This window comes from Callithrix jacchus, chromosome 8, assembly GCF_049354715.1.
Source record: "Callithrix jacchus isolate 240 chromosome 8, calJac240_pri, whole genome shotgun sequence".
Taxonomy (NCBI): Eukaryota; Metazoa; Chordata; class Mammalia; order Primates; family Cebidae; genus Callithrix; species Callithrix jacchus.
In genome coordinates this window covers 63710874-63735039 of record NC_133509.1, presented here as the reverse complement: position 1 = coordinate 63735039, position 24166 = coordinate 63710874, and the positions used below count along the sequence as shown (strand labels likewise).

General features: G+C 38.7%; 1 long non-coding RNA gene and 1 other non-coding gene across 2 annotated transcripts in view; both read right to left on the bottom strand.

Annotated features, from left to right (window-relative positions):
- Positions 1–24166, bottom strand: part of LOC118144907 (uncharacterized) — a 246738-nt gene that overhangs the window by 133228 nt on the left and 89344 nt on the right. The window lies entirely within an intron of this gene.
- On the bottom strand, positions 5718–5851 carry LOC118145390 (U11 spliceosomal RNA). Its single transcript, XR_004730505.3, has one exon. It is a non-coding gene; the product is annotated as a U11 spliceosomal RNA (small nuclear RNA).

Here is a 24166-nt window from a genome sequence, read left to right as displayed (position 1 = left end):
TCTACCTCAACTTAATGGTTTGTATCTTCCACCGACACTAAAAAATTAAATGAAATTACAACACTGTTGGTAGACATGTAAATTAGTTCAACCATTGTGAAGCGTTGTGACAGTGCAGTAATTTCTCAAGGATCTAGAAATAGGAATTCCATTTGACCCAGCAATCCTACTACTAGTTATATACCCAAAGGTTTATAAATCATTCTGTTATAAAGACACATGCACACATATGTTTATTGTGGCACTGTTCACAATAGCAAAGACTTGGAATCAACCCAAATGCCCATCAAAGGTAGACTGGATAAAGAAAATGTGGCACATATACACCATGGAATGCTATGCAGCCATAAAAAAGGATGAGTTCATGTCTTTTGCAGGGACATGGATGAAGCTGGAAACCATCATTCTCAGAGAACTAACACAAGAACAGAAAACCAAATACCACATGTTCTCACTTATAAATGTGAGTCGAACAATGAGAACACAAGGACACAGGGAGGGGAACATCACATACTGGGGTTTTTTGAGGGGTGGGAGGCTAGGGGAGGGATGGCAGCAGGGCGGGGGATAGGGGAGTAATAGCAGCAGGGTAGGGGCTAGGGGAGGGATAGTATTAGGAGAAATAACTAATTTAGATGACTGGTTGATGGATGCAGCAAACCACCATGGCACATGTGTAACTATGTAACAAACCTGCATGTTCTGCACATGTACTCCAGAACTTAAAGTATAATAAAAATAAATCTATAAATAAAAATAAAAAATAGTAACATCTGCCTCCAATGTACAATGTACACCCTAAATTTCAAAAGTGTATTTGACTCTTAGGAAGCTTCAAGCTCTGTATCAAATGTAATAGAATCTGACTGAGGGTTCTATAGAAGGCTGATAAGGTCGCAGGTTGTCAATGCCAAGGGTTTACTGTGCTGGCATGAAGTAAGACATTATACAAAATCTGTTATTGATATGAGTTTTAAAATTGTCATCAAGTTACTTCCCTTTCTGATGATTTGTATTCTTAGTTGCCAAATATAAATCATGTATTAAATATAATAATAGGGATAAATGCTAAAAACAAAAACAAAAACATCCGTAACCTTTAACTGGTGTACTTAACTGGCTTAATACTACCTAGGATTTTTTCTTTTTTCCCAACAAATATACTTTTTCCAGCTTTATATAACTGGAAAAGTTATATCAAGTTTTAACAACTGACAAATAAGAATTATATATATTTGAACAGGCACAGTGGCTCATGCCTGTAATCCCAGCACTTTGGGAGGGCTAGATGGTTGGATCACAAGGTCAGGAGTTCCAGATCAGCCTGAACAACATGGTGAAAGTGTGTCTCTACTAAAAATACAAAAATTAGACCAGCGTGCTGGCATGTGTCTGTAATCCTAGCTCTTCAGGAGGCTGAGGCAGGAGAATCGCTTGAACTCAGGAGGCGGAGGTTGCAGTGAGCAGAGATCATGCCACTGCACTCCGGCCTGGTGACAGGGTGAGACTCCACCTCAAAAAGAAAAAAAAAAATGGTGAAAATGATGTTTTGAGATACAGTATGTGTATGTTGTGAAATGATTACTATAATCAAACTAACCTCTCTATCACCTCACATAGTTGCTTTTTCCTGTGATGAGAATGCTTAAGAGCTACTCTTGGGAAATTTCAAGAATTTCTTAATTAGTATACTAAATTGGCTTTCCCTCAAAAGTTGAAGAAAATTTTAAATTATGAATACTTTTAGCAAACACAAAAGTAAAATGTACTACAGAAAAATAACTTGTATTTTCACTAACAAGATTTTTATTAACTTTCTAACTGACAGGATGAATAATTATGGAAGGAGTAGATTTAGAAATTATTTTTTGGCGAGGCTCCATGTCTCACACCTGTAATCTCATCACTTTGAGCGGCCGAGGCAGGCGGGTCACAAGGTCAAGAGACTGAGAACATCCTGGCCAATATGGTGAAACCCCATCTCTACTAAAAGCACAAAAATTAGCCGGGTGTGGTGGGTACCTGTAATCCCAGCTACTCAGGAGGCTGAGGCAGGAGAATCGCTTGAACCCGGGAGGTGGAGGTTGCAGTGAGCTGAGATCACGCCACTGTACTCCAGCCTGATGACAGAGCCAGAGCCAGAGCCAGAGCCCGACTCAGTCAAAAAAAAAAAAAAAATTGTCATCAAAAAAATTTTCTCAAAAAAAAACAGGAAAAAAAAAAAAGAAAAAAATTTTTATGATAATGGACAATTATTTTTACTTCATGAAGGCTGTGTAAAAACGTCAAAAATAGCCGGGCGCCGTGGCTCAGGCCTGTCAACCCAGCACTTTGGGAGGCTGAGGTGGGCTGATCAACCGAGTTCGGGATTTCCAGGCCAGCTTGACCAACATGGAGAAACCCCATCTCTACTAAGAATACAAAATTAGCCAACTGTGGTGGTGCACTCCTGTAATCCCAGCTTCTCATGAGTCTGAGGCAGAATTGTTTGAACCAGGGAGATTGCGGTGAGCCAAGATCTCACCATTACATTCCAGCCTGGGCAACAAGAGCTAAACTCCATCTTAAAAAATTAAAAGTAAAAAAAAGTCAAAGACCCCCAAATTACTAGTATTTGATTAAATTGAAAGGCTTGGTTGGGTGATTAATAAAGTACAGAGTTTATCAAGAAGACTCAAAAGATATTTTGGAGAAGAAATTTTGGAAATAAATGTGATTGTTTTTTCTTAATTTTCAAAATTTTGATTTAGGTCTATCTTAAATTAGAAAATAGAAAGATCTAAATATAGATATGGAGACAGAGAGCTAGAGGCTTGAATTTTAAGTTATGACTGATCTTGATATAGAGTGAAACTACTGATTTTAATTTCTCTAAATCTTTCTCTTAAGAGGAATATTGCTCTTTCTTTGTTGTCAGAGCACTGCAGAAAGGTGATGGATGAATGCTTATTGTGTGTAAGGACTCATTATTAGAGGTATCTTTTCATAAACTTGTGTTTCATTTGTGTTTTACCAAATCCATATCCTTCTGTCAGTAGTACCAGCTATCGGTAAAGTGAGACAAATATGTATTCAACCCTAGATTCTGGAAGCTAAGTAATTCATTATTAAGATCACTGATTACAATAGAATCTAAATTTTTGCCCAAATTGTGTTCTTATGCAGTTTTTCTCAAAATAAATGTTCTAGGATAAACCTCATAGGAGAGACAAAATTCACACAAAAGTTATTTTTTTCTATATTGGTTAAAAAACAATATTTTAAAATTATGTAAATTTATAGAATAAGAATATTTTTCTGATATATGATATATATGTTTCATATAAGTGTTTCTGAAAAGTTATGAAATCTATATAGAGGTATTACAAGAGCTCATTGAGTTATAAAGTACTAACAACATTTTAGATATCAAATTCTAGTTTATAAATTATTGGCTCTTTTAAAACGTCCTTGATTCCCAAGTCACAACTTCCATTTTCTGTCTGTTTGCATTGCTAAAGTTTAATTTATGCCAAGCCCTAAGTACTTTGCGAGTATTAACTAATTTATAGTTTTGATATCCTGTAACTTACATTCAATTATCATCCCATTTTACAGATGAGGACATTGAAAACAGGTGAATAACTTGCCATGTTTGGGAATGCAGTCTGGTTCTAGCACTGACACTCTTAATTGCTATACCTTACAATTAGTAGCATTGTATTTTCTAATTTAAAGATGAGTTCAGCCTCATCATTTATATTAAGGAAGGGAGAATTATGTTGCATAATCCATTCACCAAATCCTTCTGTCAGTAGTCCTAATAAATAACAGTTATTGGTATTTACTAAAGTGTCACTGTGTGCAAGTCTTAGAACCAAGTTCTAGAAGGATGCAACGATTGGCTGTCCTTACAGAAATCTAAAAACTTAGAGAGATGAGAAATGTCTTCAGAAATAGAGATATGAGCAAAATATGAGAACACAGAGAAAACAACAACAAAAAAGTAATCTGAGATGGTTAAAGGGAATGAGGAGAGGATAAAAGCAATCAATGTTAAGAGGGTCTGGCATAAAAATTGAGGTAACATGCATATTTGAAATTAACCAGAGTATTTCTTTTCTTGTACAAGAAAAGTAGTACAAGAATAAGAAATATAAACCATTTACATAGATTAAATTCTTATTTATCTTCCAAAGGACAAGGGTCAATGAAACTAAAGATAGTTCCTTTTCCCTGTCCTTGAATGCAGTCATATAAATGCACAAAGAGAAATAAAATTTTCCTTTACTTAAAATGAGCCATGGCATACATCTTTTTAGGTTAATTCACAGGACAGGGCAAGCTCCACACCATCAGGTAGAGTGGGTTAGGCATTTCTAGTATACAGTTAAGACCTGTTGAGACTCTCCAGTCTGTAGGATACTCTGATGTCAAACTGAAGTGGTGGAAGTATACTTGAGGTCCAAAGAGCAGAGCATAATGACTTTCCGCTTTGTTAGGGTGCGTAAGGTGCTTTGCTGAAGTAATAACTCTTGAGTTTATTAGTCCCATTTCTTATACTCATGTATATATGAAGAGAGTAAATCATATTTAAAACTTATTATTAAAGATTCCCTTTGAAGTTAAAAAATACCTTTAGCATTCGCCTTCAGAAAAACAATACAAGTTTGTTTTTTTTTTTGAGACGGAGTGTCGCTCTTTTTACCCAGGCTGTAGTGCAATGGCGCGATCTCGGCTCACCGCAATCTCCGCCTCCTGAGTCCAGGCAATTCTCCTGCCTCAGCCTCCCGAGCAGCTGGGATTACAGGCACGCACCACCGTGCCCAGCTAATTTTTTGTAATTTTAGTAGAGACGGGGTTTCACCATGTTGACCAAGATGGTCTCGATCTGTTGACCTCGTGATCCACCCGCCTCGGCCTCCCAAAGTGCTGGGATTACAGGCTTGAGCCACCGAATACAAGTTTTTTTACCTTGATTTTGAGAAAGATTTTTTTTTTTTTTAGTAAAGCTTTTTTTTTTTTTTAATCACCTACTTACTTTCAGATGGATTGAGGAAAACATTAAAAAGATGTGTATATAAAAAAAGTCTTGCTTATTCATTTATTTATTTTCCTTTATTTTTTTAAATTGTACTTTAGGTTCTGGAGTACATGATGTGCGGATTATGCAGGATTGTTGCATGCCTACATACATGCAAGCTGCCTTCATCCCCTCATCAACTATATCAACTATATCTGCCTTCATCCCCTCATCAACTATATCAACTATATCTGACATTTCTCCACTCGTTATCCCTCCTCACCCTCCCATTTATTTATTTTTATAAGTAAAGCCACCAGGACCAACAATCACCAGTGATATGGTTTGAAACTGTGTCACTGCCCAAATTTCATGTTGATTTATAATCCCCAATGTTGAAGGTAGGGCCTGCTGGGAGGTGATTGGATCATGGGGGTGGGTTTCCCCATTGGTGCTGATCTCATGAGAGTGAGTGAGTTGTCATGAGATCTGTTTGTTTAAGGGTGTAGTACCTCCCCACGCTCTTGGTCTTGCTCCTGCTCCAGTCATGTAAGAAGAGCCTGCTTCCCCTTTGTCTTCTGCCATGAGTGTAAGGTTCCTGAAATCTTCCCAGAAGCTGAACAGAAGCTGCTATGCTTCTTGTACAGCCTGCAGAACTGTAAGCTAATTAAACCTCTTTTCTTATAAATTATCCAGTCTTGGGTATTTATGGCAGTGTGAGAATGGACTAATACAACCAGCAATCCAACCACCAAAAAATTATACTTCCAAAATTTCTTGTTTTCAATTTTGCACTAAGAGCAATCAAGTTGCCCTGCGTGTATCACTCACAACAGCAACCACCTTTTTTTTTTCCAAAAGGCTTTCAAAATAGAGGAAAAAATGTTTCTTTGGAAGTTGAAAATATATGATTACAGGAGTAAATATGTTAGTTGTGATTAAGCCGGCACCTAGAAATTCCTGGTAGCCAGTAACAAGGTAAAGAGGATGGATTTTATAACTCCTATAATCTTGTAAAAGATATGGGTTACTTTTTCAAAGGGAAAAAATTATGTGTAAGGGACATTGAACAAAATATGTAGATGGTACCCAATGATAGTTTTATATGATTTGTTCTATGTAGACTCTAGATAAAAAATCAAGGGCATCACATCAAAATTCTAGCACTTGTAAATTATTTGCAATAACTTTTTACTTGTCTTTTTTTGGTAAATAATTTGTAAACCATTTACTTAGGAAATCTATTAAAGCAGGAGGTTTAGTGAATTTGGCCCAAGTTTACAGCTTTCTGGTTTAATTTGCTATGAGTTCTTAGTCTATCAGACAAACCACTCATGCAGTCATACACTACTCTAAATATTCCCTTTTCTTTTGATATGTACCACTTAGAGCTTTTGCAGGGAAATTTGATAGGAGACTGTATTTTTATCAGCAATAAAACAAGGTTTGCATGTAAGTTCTGTGTTAGGAATCAGTAATGTCTAGCTCTCAAAGATTTATTATAACAGTATAAGGTGCAGCTGTAGAGACAAAATCCCAAGGTTCACATGCAAGATTCGCTCTCTTTTATTTTTATTTTTGTTTTTTGAGACAAAGTCTTACTCTGTTGCCAGGCTGGAGTGCAGTGGTGAGATCTCGGCTCACTCCAACCTCCACCTTTTGGCTTTAAATGATTTTCCCACAGCCTCCCGAGTAGCTGGGACTGTAGGCATGCACCACCATGCCCAGCTAATTTTTGTATTTTTAGTACAGACGGGGTTTCACCATGTTGGCCAGGATGGTCTCAATCTCTTGACCTCGTGATCCTCCTGCCTCAGCCTCCCAAAGTGCTGGGATTACCGGTGTGAGCGACCGCGCCCGGCCTTGCCCTCTTTTTAGTTGCAGTACTTTAGTGCCTAGGTATCCTATTCTATGAAATGGAGGTGATAGTAGAGACCAATATAAGTTTTAGGCAAAGATTAAATGATATATCCCACCTAATTAGCGTCATCTAATTGAGGGCTTTTATTGTCTCAGATAAGTTTCACATGCTGTTATGACTTGAGTCAGACTGAATTCTTTTTGTAGAGAGGAGCTCCTTCCTGTACAGAGGTGAGTGGAATCCCTCAGGGCTTATCTTTCCTTTAAGAAGCAGTTTGTGAGCTACTCAAATTCCTGAAGATCCCTGTGAATAAAAGTTAATTACACATTAAAGTACAGGACAGAAATAACTTTACACTGACACATTAAGATTAAGCCATCTACCTCAGCCATGAAGCAGCTATAGTGTTGAAATATTTGACTTTAAATTGTATCAAAATTACCAGCTAAACTAGCAAAAGTTAGTCATTTAATCCATTTCTGGAAAATTTAAAGAAATTGATGTACTGAACTAGATAGTTTAATATAGGAAATACCAAGTTTAGGTTCGGGATAGTTGATATCAGAAATGTTTGAGTTAGCTATTACAGAACCAATAAGATGTGTATATACATACACATACATTGGTATATATATGTATGTATGTGTATATGTATGCATGTGTATATATATGTATGTGTTTGTGTGTGTGTGTGTGTATATATATATATATATACACCAATAATATATATATTTATATGTGTGTGCATATGTATGGATGGATTTTTATTACATAAATTGACTCACACAGGTATGGAGACCAAGAATTACCATGATCTGCTGTCTGCAAGCTAGAAAGTTGGTGATGTAATTCATTCTAAGTGTGAAGGTCTGAGAACTGGGGGGTAATGGTATAAGTCCTGGTCTGAGTCCAAAAGCCCAAGAGCCAGGAGCACTGATATCTGAAGGGAGGAGAAGATGGCTGTCTCATCTGAAGCAGAGATAGCAAATTTGTCCTTCCTCCACATTTGTTTCTATTTGGGACCACAGTGGACTGGATGATGCCCACCCACGCTGGTGAGAAAGGATCTTTTTTACTCAGTCTGCTGATTTAAATGTTAATCTCTTCTGGAAACACCATCACAAACACATCCAGAAATAATGTTTTACCAGCTGTCTGGGCATCCCTTAGTACAGTTATGTTGATACTTAAAATTAACCCTCACAGCTATAACAAGGCAAGAGCTTGTGAAATCCAAAGATTTGAAGAGCCAGGGAAAGGATAAATAAGCCTATTTTATGACCTTTCAGTGGGGCTACTTAAAGTGTTTCAGGAATATGGGAAGGGGTGTCATTGTAGACATGGCTTCAATACCACTAAACATAGAGTACCTCTGTAAATTTCCTAGTATTTCCATTGGAGAACCCCAGTCACTCAGCAGATCATTCTTTTCTTTCTTTCTCAACTGCACTGTTCACAAAACTCAGTGGCACAATAATTAATTAAGCACTGTCTCTGGTACATTTTTAATTCTGTCTCATATACTCTCCTTTTTGAAGTTGCCTGCTGTGACACCCATAGTGACCTATATTAAGTTAATAATAAGAAAATTATTATGTCTGGATACCTGTTTGTTAAGCATGGATTATTAATAATTGCAGTGTTTTATCTGTCTTTACTTTGAGTCAATCCATTGGACCTACAGCATATTGGAAAGCTATTCCCAGGCAGTAGAACCCAAAGGAACTCAATAACTATTAACTATTATTTGAGTTTGATTGAGAGGAATCAAGGTAAAGTAAAATTCTAAATCATCTATTGAAACCTTCTTTGAAGATGGTAAATAATATGATGTTTAAAGATCAAGGACTTTGGGTGGAAGGCAGCAGGAATAGCAGGTAAGGAACTCCAAAAAATTCACTCCTGCATCAAGGAATAAAAAAATTGGCCAAAATGGTCCAAATATCTTTTTCAGAACTCTGTAAATTACCTAAAGACTTGCAACAGTCCAAGAACCATCTATTAAAGAAAAATGGCTGAATCTGGGTAAGAATAGCAAACTTTGTGGTATTTTAATTTGTCCTCATTCTACCCCTCTTTCTCCAGCTCTGCAGTAGCCTTACAAACCAGCAGCCCCACAATCACAATGACAACAAGGCATTTAGAAGTCACTAGACACATCACCATGGGGTGATGCCTTTTCAAAGCTTCATTCTTAGAGAATTATCATCATTTGACTTATTTTAGAGTTCTCTGAAACTCTCCACCTGCAGGAAGGGTTTGTCTCTATGTGATGCAACACAGAAATTACTCTGAACCAATCACTTTTTCTTCTGGGAGGAAACTATCAGTTGCAATTAGTTGATCTCTGTCTGAGACAGCAATAACAGTTGGAACAAACAAGAAAATTGCCAAAGAAAGAGCTAGAGAATGAGATGTCTGTAGGGCACCTTGAAAAGCTTCTATGAATTCCTAAGAATCAAGAAGTCCACATATATGCACAGGGCTATGTATATGCCCAGGAAAGACATAAAAAGGTCCGAACCTCATTTCTCTGGCTGACGCTGAGGCTCTATAAAAACAGAAAGTGAAGGCTAAAGCAGAGTTGAAAACTGACCAGCCAAACACTTAAGGGATGCCCCAATACATCCACAGAGCATCTCAGCAAAGGCTGGAAGACTTATTCCTTTCAGGAATTTAAGAAAATCTCTGTCCAAACATTAATCAACCACTAAACTAACTCATCACAAACACAACAGAGAACACAAATTTTAAAGAATCAGAAATAGTTCAGGAAAGTCACTGGATATTTTAAATATATTGGAGCAGCAGCAGCAAGAATAATAAACCATGGGATACAGAATCTGATTTACAGAGTTGCCACATTTTATATATATATAATGTATATATATATATATATACACACACACACATAGATATACATATATATACATGCATATATATATATACATACACACACACACACACACACACACACACACATATATATATATATATTTTTTTTTTGAGACGGAGTTTTGCTCTTGTTACCCAGGCTGGAGTGCAATGATGCGATCTTGGCTCACTGCAACCTCCACCTCCTGGGTTTAGGCAATTCTCCTGCCTCAGCCTCCTGAGTAGCTGGGATTACAGGCACATGCCACCATGCCCAGTTAATTTTTTGTATGCAAAATTATATTATTGCAGATGTCTAGGTTTCAACAAAATAACTACGAGGCATGTGAAGAAACAACAGAGTATGATTCATGCACAAGTATAAGAGCAGTCAACAGAACCCACCACTGAGGAAATACAGATGTTGGATTTACTATGTAAATACTTTAAATTAGCAATTAAAATACATTCACATAACATAAGGAAAGTATATATAAAGAACTAAAGAAAAGTATTAGAATGGTATCTTATCAAATTGATAATACTAATAAAAATAAGTAATAAAAAGACACAGAAATTCTAGAATTAAAAAGCAAAGAAATTGAAATGAGAAATCCACTAAGTGGCTTAGTAGCAGATTTGAGATAGCAAAAATAAAATTTATTGAACTTGAAGTTTGATCAATTGAGATTATCCCAATCCGAGAACAAAAGAATGAAGAAAAATAAACAAAAATCTCAGAGACCCAAGGGATAGATCCAAGCATACAAATATACTTATAATGGGAGTTCCAGAAGCAGAGGAGAGAAAGAAAGGAACCAAAATAATTCTTAAAAACTAATGGCCAAAAATGTCCTAAGTTTGATGAAAAATAATAAACTGTATGCCCAGGAAGCTCAGTGAATTTTACATAGGATGAACTCAAGAAGATTCACACCTAGACACAACATAATCAGACTTGAAAAGCCAAATAAACAATCCTAAAAGCAGCAAATTAAAGTGACTGTTTATGTCCCTAGATCCTCTTTTTACTATATTTATTTGCAAGTTACCTCTTGTAACAGACAACTTCTCAGCAGAAATCACACAAGTCAGAAAAGAGTGAGATGACTGACTCAAGGTGCTGAAAGAATAATACTGTCAAACAAGAAATCTATATCCACCAAACCTACCCTTCAAAATGAAGTGAAAGGCCAGGTGTAATCACTTCAAAATGAAGTGAAAGGCTCACAACTGTAATCCCAACACTTTGGGAGACCAAGATGGGTGGATCACGAGGTCACATCAAGACCATCCTGGGCAACATGGTAAAATCCTGTCTCTACTAAATACACAAAAATTAGCAGAGTCTGGTGGTGTGAACCTGTAGTTCCAGCTACTCAGAAGGCTGAGGCAGGAGAATTGCTTGAACCTGGGAGGCAGAGTTTGCAGCGAGCCAAGATTGTGCCACTGCATTCCTAGCCTGGTGACAGAGTGAGAGTCCATCTCTTAAAAAAAAAAAAAAAAGGGAAAAATCAATGTATTCTAAGATGAACAAAAACTGAGAAAACACATTCCTAGCTTACTTGCCCTGAAATAAATAATAAAGGAAGACATTTAGACTGAAATGAAACTAGATCGTAACTTGACTCTACAGAAAAAAACTAAAAGGCACCAGTAAATATAACTGCATGGATAAATGTAAATGACAATGTTAATGTAGTTTTTAAATTTGTAGCTGATTTTTAATTCCATCTATTTTACAAAGAAAACTACATGAAAAAATAATTATAAATCTGTGTTGACAGGTACACAATGTTTGAAGGTTAAATTATATGACAATAGCACAAAGAAGCAGGTGGGTAATGAGAAACTTCTGTGAGCTAAAAGAACATGTTCTAACTCAATGCAAAGAAACTAAGAACCTTGAAAAAAGATTTGAGGAAATGATAACAAGAATGGACAACTTAGAGAGGAATATGAGTGAATTGATGGAGCTGAAAAACACAATGAAACTACACAGAGCAATTTTTTGTGTACTATTTAAATTAACTGGGTATCAGTAAGACATAGATTGTTATAAGTTAATATGTTAATTGTAAATTCCAGGACATCCACTAAGAAAAAAAATGTAAAAAATGTAGTAAAATAAATGACATTTGGATTGGTCAGATCCAAGATGGCCCCTTTAGGAGCAGCTCAGAATTGCAGCTCCCAGTGAAAGCACAGAGGGTGAGTGGACACCGCATTTCCAGACAAATCTTTATTGCCCACAGACTAGGAGATTCCTAGGCAGAGGAGTCATATGGGTCACTAGTGTGGCAGTTTTGGCCAGCGTGGCTGTTTAGCCGGCACTGCAGTGCTGTAATGCTTCAACTCTCCATACAAAATACACTGGTCTGGTTGCCCTTTTAAGCTGGCCAGGAGATTCCTGGGCAGTGCCGTTGTTTCAGCCAGTGCAGTGGGTTGTGGCACAGGAAATCACACAGATCCTGGTGCCCTTTCAGCAGGCAACTGGAACACCTAGGAGAGCATCACCCTTTCAACTTAAAAAAAAAAAAAGGCTCTGAGGCAGGGAGCCAGGCGATCAGGCTTGGTGGGTGGCATCCCCACAAAAACAAACACAAAAAGCAGCAATTGGAAATGCAATTGGAAATGCTCAAGGTTGAGAGTTTCATGGTTAGCACAGCTGAACCCAGGGCAGTGCAGCTCGGTCAGGGAGGGGAGTCCGCCATTACCAAGGCACTCCACTCCTACAAAGGTAGTCCGCCATTGCTGAGGTAGCTTGCCATTGCTGAGGCAACCTGCCATTGCAGAGGCAACCCACCATAACAGAGAAAGTCCGCTATTAGAGAGGTGGGCCAGCATTGCTGAGGCAGTTCTAACCACACCCATATAAACAGGACTACAGCGAAGCTCAACAGCAGCTGGGCAGAGCTCAGCAAGCTCTGCAGACAGAAAGTGACTAGGCTGCCTTCTTAATGGGCAGGGCAGCCCTGAAAAAAAAAAGGCAGCAGGAACGGACACTCATAAGTAAAGCCCTAACACCCCAGGACAGAGCACCTGGGGATAAAAAGGTGGTTTATAAGTGCTGCTGCAGCAGACTTAAACATACCTGCCTAGCAGCTCTGACTGAACAATGGAGCTCACAGCTCAACACTTGAGAACAGACTGTCACCTCAAGCAGCTCCCTGACCCCCATATATCCAAACAGTCACCTCACAAAAGACTGATCAGACTGACATTTGGTGGGCATCATTCTGGGACAAAAATAGCAGAAAAAGAAACTGGTAGCAACCCTTACTGTTCTACAGCTACTGAAGGTGATCCCCAGGCAAGCAGGGCCTGTAGTGGACCTTATCAGTCCTACAGCAGTGGGGCCAGACTGTTAGAAGAAAAACTAAGAAACAGAAATAACTTCATCATCAACATCCTGGATGTCAACTCAGAGACCCAATCGGAAAATGAGCAACTGCACAGACGACAGGTGGATAAATACATAAAGATGGGAAGAAACCAGTGCAAAAAGTAGAAAAACACCCGAAACCAGAACACCTCTCCTCCTACAAGGGATCACAGCTCCTCACTAGCAAGGGAACAAAGCTGGATGGACAAGGAGTGTGATGAAATGACAGAATCAGAATTCAGAAGGTGGGTAATGAGAAACTTCTGTGAGCTAAAAGAACATGTTCTAACTCAATGCAAAAAAAACTAAGAACCTTGAAAAAAGATTTGAGGAAATGATAAGAATGGACAACTTAAAGAGGAATATGAGTGAATTGATGGAGCTGAAAAACACAACGCAAGAACTTCGTGACACATACACAAGTTTCAAAAGCTGAATTGACTAAGCAGAAGAAAGGATATCAGAGGTTGAAGGTCAACTCAGTGAAATAAATCGAGAAGGCAAGAATAGAGAAAAAAGTGAAAAAGGAATGAATAAAGTCTCCAAGAAATGTGGGACTATGTGAAGAGACCTAATCTACGTCTTATAGGTGTACCTGAATGTGATGAAGAGAATGAATCCAAGCTGGAAAATACTCTTCAGGATACTATCCAGGAAAACTTCCCCTACCTACCAAAGCAGGCCAATATTCAAGTCCAAGAAAAACAGAGAACACCACAAAGATATTCCTCAAGAAGAGTAACACCAAGGCACATAATCATCAGATTCACCAGGGTTGAAATGAAAAAGAAAATGTTAAGGTCAGGTCACCCACAAAGGGAAGATCATCAGACTCACAGCAGATCTCTTGTCAGAAACCTTACAAGCCAGAAGAGTGGGGGTCGATATTCAACATCCTTAAAGAAAAGAACTTTCAACACAGAATTTCATATCCAAGCCAAACTGAGCTTCATAAGTGAAGGAAAAATAAAATCCTTTGTGAACAAGCAAGTATTCAGAGATTTTGTCACCACCAGGCCTGCTTTACAAGAGCTCCTGAAAGAGGCACTACACATAGAAAGGAACAACCAGTACCAGCCACTACAAAAACATACCAAATGCTGAAGAGCATTAACAAAATGAAGAATCTGCATCAACTAATGGCAAAACACCCAGCTAGCATCAAAATGGCAGTATCAAATTCACACATAACAATGTTAATGCTAAATGTAAATGGGCTTAAAGCACCAATCAAAAGACACAGACTGGAAAATTGAATAAAAAGCCAAAACCCATTGGTGTGCTGTATCCAGGAAACCCATCTCACATGCAAGGCTCAAAATAAAGGGATGGAGGAAGATTTACCAAGTGAATGGAGAGCAAAAAAAAGCAGGAGTTGCAATTCTTGTCTCTGATAAAAAAAGATTTTAAAGCAAGAAAGATCAAAAGAGACAAAGAAGGACATTACATAATGGTAAAAGGATTGATACAACAAGAACAGCTAATGATTCTAAATATATATGGACCCAATATAGGAGCAGCCAGATACATAAGGCAAGCTCTTAATGACTTACAAAGAGACTTAGACTCCCACACAATAATAGTGGGAGACTTTAATGCTCCACTGTCAATAGTAGAGAGATCAACCAGACAGAAAATTAACAAGGATATCCAGGACCTGAACTCAGACCTGGAACAAGCAAACCTGATAGTCATTTACAGAACTCTCCACCACAAATCCACAAAATATACATTCTTCTCAGCACCACATCACACCTACTCAAAAATTGACCACATAATTGGAAGTAAATCACTCCTCAGCAAATGCAAAAGAACAGAAATTATAACAAACAGTCCCTCAGACCATAGTGCAATCAAGTTAGAACTCAGAATTCAGAAACTAACTCAGAACTGCACAGCTTCATGGAAACTGAATAACTGGCTCTTGAATGTTGACTAGATAAACAATGAAACAAAGGCAGAAATAAAGAAGTTCTTCGACACCAACAAAAGTGAAGACATGACATAACAGAATCTCTGGGACACATTTAAAGCAGTCTCTAGATAAAAATATATAGCAATAAGTGCCCACATGAGAAGAGTGGAGAGATCCAAAATTGATACCCTATCATCAAAATACAAAGAGCTAGAGAAGCAATATCAAAAAAACTCAAAACCTAGCAGAAGACAAGAAATAACTAAGATCAGAGCAGAACTGAAGGAGATAGAGACATGAAAAACTCTTCAAAAAATCAATATATCTGGGAACTGGTTTTTCGACAGGATCATCAAAATAGACAGACCACAACCAGAATAATTTAAGAAAAAAGAGAGACTAACCAAATAGATGCAATAAAAAATGATAAAGGGGAAATCACCACAGATCCCACAGAAAATCAAACCATCATCAGAGAATATTACAAACAACTCTATGCACATAAACTAGTAAACCAGGAGAAAATGGATAAATTCCTGGACACTTGTATCCTCCCAAGCCTAAACCAGGAGGAAGTTGAAACCATAAATAAACTGATAACAAGATCTGAAGCGGAGGCAGCAATTAAGAGCCTACCACACAAAAAAAGCCCGGGTCCAGATGGGTTCACAGCTGAATTCTACCAAACACACAAAGAGGAACTGTTACCATACCTCCTGAAACTATCCCAAGTAATCCATAAAACGGGAATCCTTCCCAAATCATTTTATGAGACCAACATCATCCTGATACCAAAACCCAGCAGAGAATCAACAAGAAAAGAAAACTTCAGGCCAATATCCATGATGAACATAGATGCAAAAATCATCAATAAAATACTGGCAAGCTGATTGCAACAGCATATCAAAGAGCTTTTCTACCATGATAAAGTAGGATTCATCCTGGGGATGTAAGCCTGGTTCAACATATGCAACTCTATAAACGTAATTCACCACATAAACAGAACTAAAAACAAAAAGCACATGATTATCTCAATTGATGCAGAGAAGACCTTTGACAAAATTCAACAGCCCTTTATGTTAAAAACCCTCAATAAACTCAGTATTGATGAAATGTATCTCAAAATAATAAAAGCTATTTATGACAAACCAACAGCCAATATCATACTGAATGGGAAAAAACTGGAAGCATTCCCTTTGAAACCTGGCACTAGACAAGGATGCCCTCACTCACATTCCTATTCAATATAGTACTGGAAGTTCTAGCCAGAGCAATCAGGCAAGAAAAAGAAACAAAGGGTATTCAAATAGGAAAGGAGGAAGCCATTGTCTCTATTTGCAGACAACATGATAGTATATCTAGAAGTCCCAATCATCTCAGCCCAAAATCTCCTAAAACTGATAAGAAACTTCACCAAAGTCTCAGGATACAAAATCAATGTGCAAAAACCACAAGAATTCCTATACACCAACAACAGACTTAAAGCCAAATCAAGAATGAACTGCCATTCACAATTGCTACAAAGAGAATAAAATACCTAGCAATACAACTAACAAGGAATGTAAGGGACCTCTTCAAGAAGAACTACAAACCACTGCTCAACAAAATAAGAGAGGACACAAAGAGATGGAGAAACATTCCATGTTCATGGTTAAGAAGAATCAATATCATGAAAATGGCCACACTGCACAAAGTAATCTACAGATTCAATGCTATCCCCATCAAGCTAAAATTGACCTTCTTCACAGAACTGGATAAAACTACCTTTAACTTCATATGGAATCAAAAGAGAGCCTGCAGAGCCAAGTCAATTCTAAGTAAAAAGAACACAGCAGGAGGCATCACACTACCAGACTTCAAACGATATTACAAGGCTACAGTAATCAAAACAGCATGGTACTGGTACCGAAACAGAGATATAGACCAATGGAACAGAACAGAGGCATCGGAGGCAACACAACATATCTACAACCATACAATCTTTGATAAACCTCATGAAAACAAGCAATGGGGAAAGGATTCCCTGTTTAATACATGGTGTTGGGAAAACTGGCTATCTATGTGCAGAAAGCCGAAACTGGACCCCTTCCTGACACCTTACACTAAAATTAACTCCAGATGGATTAAAGACTTAAACATAAGAACTAATACCCTAAAAATCCTAGAAGAAAATCTAGGCAAAACCATTAAGGACATAGGAGTAGGCAAGGACTTCATGACCGAAACACCAAAAGCATTGGCAACAAAAGCCAAAATAGACAAATGGGGGACGTAATGAAACTCCACAGCTTCTGCACGGCAAAAGAAACAGTCATTAGAGTGAATCGGCAACCAACAGAATAGGAAAAAATTTTTGCAGTTTACCCAGCTGATAAAGAGCTGATATCCAGAATTTACAAAGAACTCAAACAGATTTACAAGAAAAAAATAAACAAGCCCATTCAAAGGTGGGCAAAGGATATGAACAGACACTTTACAAAAAAAGACATACATGAGGCCAACAATCATATGAAAAAATGCTCATCATCACTGGTCATTAGAGAAATGCAAATCAAAACTACGCTGAGATACCATCTCACTCCAATTAGAATGGCGATCATTAAAAAATCTGGAGACAACAGATGCTGGAGAGGATGTGGTGAAACAGGAACACTTTTACACTGCTGGTGGGAGTGTAAATTAGTTCAACCATTGTGGAAGACAGTGTGGCGATTCCTCAAGGACCTAGAAATAGAAATTCCATTTGACCCAGCAATCCCATTACTGTGTATATATTCAAAGGACTATATATCGTTCTACTATAAGGACACATGCACACGAATGTTCATTGCATCACTGTTTACAATAGCAAAGGCCTGAAATCAAACAAAATGCCCATCGATGATAGACTGGACAGAAAAAACGTGGCACATATACACCATGGAATATTATGCAGCAATCAAAAACTATGAGTTAATGTCCTTTGTAGGGACATGGATGAACCTGGAGAACATCATTCTCACAAGAACATAAAATGGCACAAGAACATAAAATGAAATACCACATGTTCTCACTCATAGGCAGGTGTTGAACAATGAGAATACATGGACACAGGAGGGGAGCACTACACACTGGGGTCTTCTGGGGGGAATAGGGGAGGGAAAGTGGGGGTGGGTAGTTGGGAAGAGATAGCATAGGAAGAAATGCCAGATAGAGGTGAAGGAGAGGAAGGCAGCAAATCACACTACCACGTGTGTACCTATGCAACTATCTTGAATGTTCTTCACATGTACCCCAAAACCTAAAATGCAATAAAAAAAGCGAAATTATATTCCTAGTTAGCAGTATAATAAATAAATAAATAAATAAATAAATAAATAAATAACATTTGATTTAAATGGTACCCTAGAAAATATCTATTGACGGACTAAAGATGGCATAGTGAGAACAACCCAGGATTGAAGCTCTCAGTGAATGTGCGGAAGGTGAGTCAGGGCCGCATTTCCAGACGGATCTTTGTTGCCCACAGTACTGGGAAATTCCCAGGTATAAAAGAGACGTGGGGTGCCAGCGAAGAGGTTTTGGCTGGTGCAGCCGGCGGCCAGTGCATCCAGCGGCCAGCACTATAGCACAGCGGCACTCCACAGAGCTCCGCACAAAGTGCACAGGTCCGGGTGCCATGTTGAACAGGCAATCTGAGACTTGAGAGGGCAGATTGTCATATCCATCTGATTGAACGGGACTTGGACAGTGAGCCAGGCCAGGGGATTCCAGGAAAACGGCATTTGGGCCAGCGCAGTGGGACAAACAAAACGGTGATTCCAAATGCTCTGGGTGGAGAGTTTCACTGTGGGCACAGCTGAACCCAGGATGGTGCAGCTCAGTGGGAAAGGGGCGCCTGCCATTACCGAGGCAATCTGCCCCTACTGAGGTACATGCCCATTGCTGACGCAGCCTGCCATTGCCAAGGCAACCCACCACAAGGGAGACCCCACCGCAGGGCATAGCCAGTGGCAGCAGGGTGGAGACCCCAGCAGCAGGGCAGAGCCTGCAGCAAAAGGGCAGACCTCACACCAGCAGGGCAGAGCCTCAGCAGGCAAATAGTGCCTAGACTGCCTCCTACCTGGGCACAACAGCGCAACGGACACTCATAAAGAAAGCCCCAACCCCACGAGACAGAGCATCTGAGAAAAATAGGATTTTTTAAAATGAGTTCTGCTGCAGCAGAATTAAACATAGCAGCCTAACAGCCCTGAATAAACAACAGACCTCACAGCTCAGCACTTGAGCTCCTATAAAGTACAGACTGTCTCCTCAAGCAGCTCCCTGACCCCTCTATATCCAGAAGACTGACATTTGGCAGGCATCATTCTGGGACAAAGACAGCAGAAAAAGAAACTGGTAGCATCCCTCACTGTTCTGCAGCTGCTACAGGTGCACCCCAGACTAGCAGGGCCTGGAGTGGACCTCAGCAGTTATATAGTAAAGGAGCTAGACTGGTAGAAGAAAAACCAAGTAACAGAAATACTTCATCATCAACAATCTGGGCATCCACTCAGAGACCCAATCAAAAAGTCAGCAACTACGCAGATGACAGGTGGATAAATCCACAAAGATGGGAAGAAACCAGCTCAAAAAAGAGGAAAACACCTGAAACCAGAACACCTCGCCTCCTACAAAGGACCAAAATGCCTCACCAGCAAGGGAACAAAGCTGGACGGAGAATGACTGTGATGAAATGACGGAATTAGACTTCAGAAGGTGGATAATGAGAAACTTTCGTGAGCTAAAAGAACATGTTTTAAATGAATGCAAAGAAACTAAGTACCTTGAAAAAAGATTTGAAAAAGATTCGAGGAAATGATAACAAGAATGGATAACTTAGAGAAGAATATGAATGAATTGAAGGAGCTGAAAAACACAACATGAGAACTTCGCAAAGCATGCACAAGTTTTAACAGCCGAACTGACAAAGCAGAAGAAAGAATATCAGAAGTTGAAGATCAACTCAATGAAATAAAATGAGAAACGAAGATTAGAGAAAAAAGCACAAACAGGAATGAACAAAGTCTCCAGAAATGTGGGACTATGTGAAGAGACCTAATCTACGTTTGATAGGCGTACCAGAATGTGACGAAGAGAATGAATCCAAGCTGGAAAATACTCTTCAGGATATTATCCAGGAATATTTCTCCCACCTAGCAAGACAGGCCAACACTCAAATGCAGGAAATACAGAGAACACCACAAAGATATTCCAAAAGAAGAGCAACCCAAAGGCACATAATCGTCAGATTCACCAGGGTTGAAATAAAAGAGAAAACACTAAGGGCAGCCAGAGGAAAAGGTCGGGTCACCCACAAAGGGAAGCCCATCAGACTCACAGCAGATCTTTCGACAGAAGCTCTGTAAGCCAGAAGAGAGTGGGGGCCAATATTCAACATCCTTAAAGAAAAGAACTTTCAACCCAGAATTTCATATCCAGCCAAACTGAGCTTCAGAAGTGAGGGAAAAATAAAATCCTTTGCGAACAAGCAAGTACTCAGACAGTTTGTCACCACCAGGCCTGCTTTACAAGAGCTCCTGAAAGAGGCACTACACATAGAAAGGAACAACCAGTACCAGCCATTCCAAAATCACACTAAACGCTAAAGAGCATCAACATAATGAAGAATATACATCAACTAACGGGCAAAACAGCCAGCTAGCATCAAAATGACAGTATCAAATTCACACATAACAGTATTAAACCTAAATGTAAATGGACTAAATGCACCAATCAAAAGACAAAGACTGGCAAATTGGATAAAAATCCAAAACCCATCAGTGTGCTGGAACCCTGAAACTCATCTCACATGCAAGGATACACAAAGGCACAAAATAAAGGGATAGAGGACGATTTACCAAGCAAATGGAGAGCAAAGAAAAGCAGGAGTTGCAATTCTCCTCTTTGATAAAATAGACTTTAAAGCAACAAAGGTCAAAAGAGACAAAGAAGGACATTACATAGTGGTAAAAGGATCGATACAACAAGAAGAGCTAATGATCCTAAACATATATGGACCAATACAGGAGCACCCAGATACATAAGGCAAGTTATTAATGTCTTACAAAGAGACTTAGACTCCCACACAATAATAGTGGGAGACTTTAACACTCCACTGTCAATATTAGACAGATCAACTGACAGAATATTAACAAGGATATCCAGGGCTTGAACTCAGACCTGGAACAAGCAAACCTGATAGACATCTACAGAACTCTCCACCCCAAAGCCAGAGAATATATACTCTTCTCAGCACCACATCACACCTACTTTAGAATTGACCACATAATTGGAAGTAAAGCACTCCTCAGCAAATGCAAAACAACTGAAATCATAACAAACAGTCTTTCAGACCATAGTGCAATCAAGTTAGAACTCTGAATTCAGAAACCAACCCAGAACCACACAGCTTCATGGAAACTGAACAACTGGCTTTTGAATGTTGACTGGATAAACAATGAAATGAAGACAGAAATAAAGAAGTTCTTTGAAACCAATGAGAATGAAGACACAACATGCCAGAATCTCTGGGACACATTTAAAGCAGTCTCTAGAGGAAAGTCTATAGCAATAAGTGCCCATATGAGGAGAATGGAGAGATCCAAAATTGACACCCTATCATCAAAATTGAAAGAGTTAGAAGAGCAAGATAAAAAAAAAACTCAAAACCTAGCAGAAGACAAGAAATAACTAATAACAGAGCAGAAGTGAAGGAGATAGAGACAAGAAAAACCCTTAAAAAATCAATAAATCCAAGAGCTGGTTTTTTGAAAATATCAACAAAATAGACAAACCACTAGCCAGATTGATAAAAAAAAGAGAGAGAACAACCAAATAGATGCAATAAAAAATGATAAAGGGAAAATCACCACAGATTCCACAGAAAATGAAACCATCATCAGAGAATATTCCAAACAACTCTATGCACATAAACTGGTAAACCTGGAAGAAATGGATAAATTCCTGGACTCCTGTGTCCTCCCAAGCCTAAACCAGGAGGAAGCTGAAACTATGAATAGACCAATAACAAGGTCTGAAATCGAGGCAGCAATTAAGAGCCTACCACGCAAAAAAAGCCCAGGTCCAGATGGGTTCACAGCCGAATTCTACCAGACACACAAAGAGGAGCTGGTACCATTCCTTCTGAAACTATTCCATATAATCCAAAAAGAGGGAATTCTTCCCAAATCATTTTATGAGACCAACATCATCCTGATACCAAAACCCGGCAGAGAGCCAACAAGAAAAGAAAACTTCAGGCCAATATCCATGATGAATGTAGATGCAAAAATCTTCAACAAAATACTGGCAAGCCGATTGCAACAGCAAATCAAAAAACTTATCCATCATGATGAAGTAGGATTCATCCCGGGGATGCAAGGCTGGTTCAACATACGCAAGTCTATAAATGTAATTCGCCACATAAACAGAACCAAAAACAAAAAACACATGATTATCTCAATTGACACAGAGAAGGCATTTGACAAAATTCAATAGCCCTTTATGCTAAAAACCCTCAATAAACTCGGTATTGATGGAATGTATCTCAAAGTAATAAAAGCTATTTATGACAAACCAACAGCCAATATTATACTGAATGGGCAAAAACTGGAAGCATTCCCTTTGAAATCTGGCACAAAACAAGAATGCCCTCTTTCACCACTCCTATTCAATATAATACTGGAAGTTCTAGCCACAGCAATCAGGCAAGAAAAAGAAATAAAGGGTATTCAAATAGGAAAGGTGGAAGCCAAATTGTCTCTATTTGCAGACGACATGATAGTATACCTAGAAGACCCCATCGCCTCAGCCCAAAAACTCCTGAAACGGATAAACAACTTCAGCAAAGTCTCAGGATATAAAATCAATGTGCAAAAATCACAAGCATTCATCTACACCAATAACAGACTTAAAGAAAGCCAAATCAAGAACGAACTGCCAATCACAATTGCTACAAAGAGAATAAAATACCTAGGAATACAACTCACAAGGAACATAAGGGACCTCTTCAAGGAAAACTACAAACCACTGCTCAATGAAATAAGGGAGGACACAAACAGATGGAGAAACATTCCATGTTCATGGTTAGGAAGAATTAATATCGTGAAAATGGCTATACTGCCCAAAGTAATTTACAGAATCAATGCTATCCGCATCAAGTTACCATTGACTTTCTTCACAGAACTGGAAAAAACCACCATGAACTTCATATGGAACCAAAAGTGAGCCTGCATAGCCAAGTCAATTCTAAGCAAAAAGAACACAGCGGGGGGCATCACACTACCGGATTTCAAACTATACTACAAGGCTACAGTAATCAAAACAGCATGGTACTGGTACCAAAACAGAGATATAGACCAATGGAACAGAACAGAGGCATCGGAGGCAACACAACGTATCTACAGCCATACAATCTTTGATAAACCTGACAAAAACAAGCAAGGGGGAAAGGATTCCCTGTTTAACAAATGGTGTTGGGAAAACAGGCTAGCCATGTGCAGAAAGCAGAAACTGGAGCCCTTCCTGACACCCTACACTAAAATTAACTCCAGATGGATTAAAGACTTAAACATAAGACCTGGCACCATGAAAACCCTAGAAGAAAATCTCGGCAAAACCACCTAGGACATAGGAGTAGGCAAGGACTTCACGAACAAAACACCGAAAGCATTGGCAACAAAAGTCAAAATAGTCAAATGGGACCTAATGAAACTCCACAGCTTCTGCACGGCAAAAGAAACAGTCACTAGGGTGAATCAGCAACCAACAGAATGGGAAAAAATTTTTGCAGTTTACCCATCTGACAAAGGGCTGATATCCAGAATTTACAAAGAACTCAAACAGATTTACAGGAAAAAAGCAAGCAAGTCCATTCAAAAATGGGCAAAGGATATGTACAGACACTTTACAAAAGAAGACATATATGAGGCCAGCAATCATATGAAAAAATGCTCATCATCACTGGTCATGAGAGAGATGCAAATCAAAACCACATTGAGATACCATCTCACGCCAGTTAGAATGGTGATCATTAAAAAATCTGGAGACAACAGATGCTGGAGAGGATGTGGTGAAAAAGGAACACTTTTACACTGTTGGTGGGAG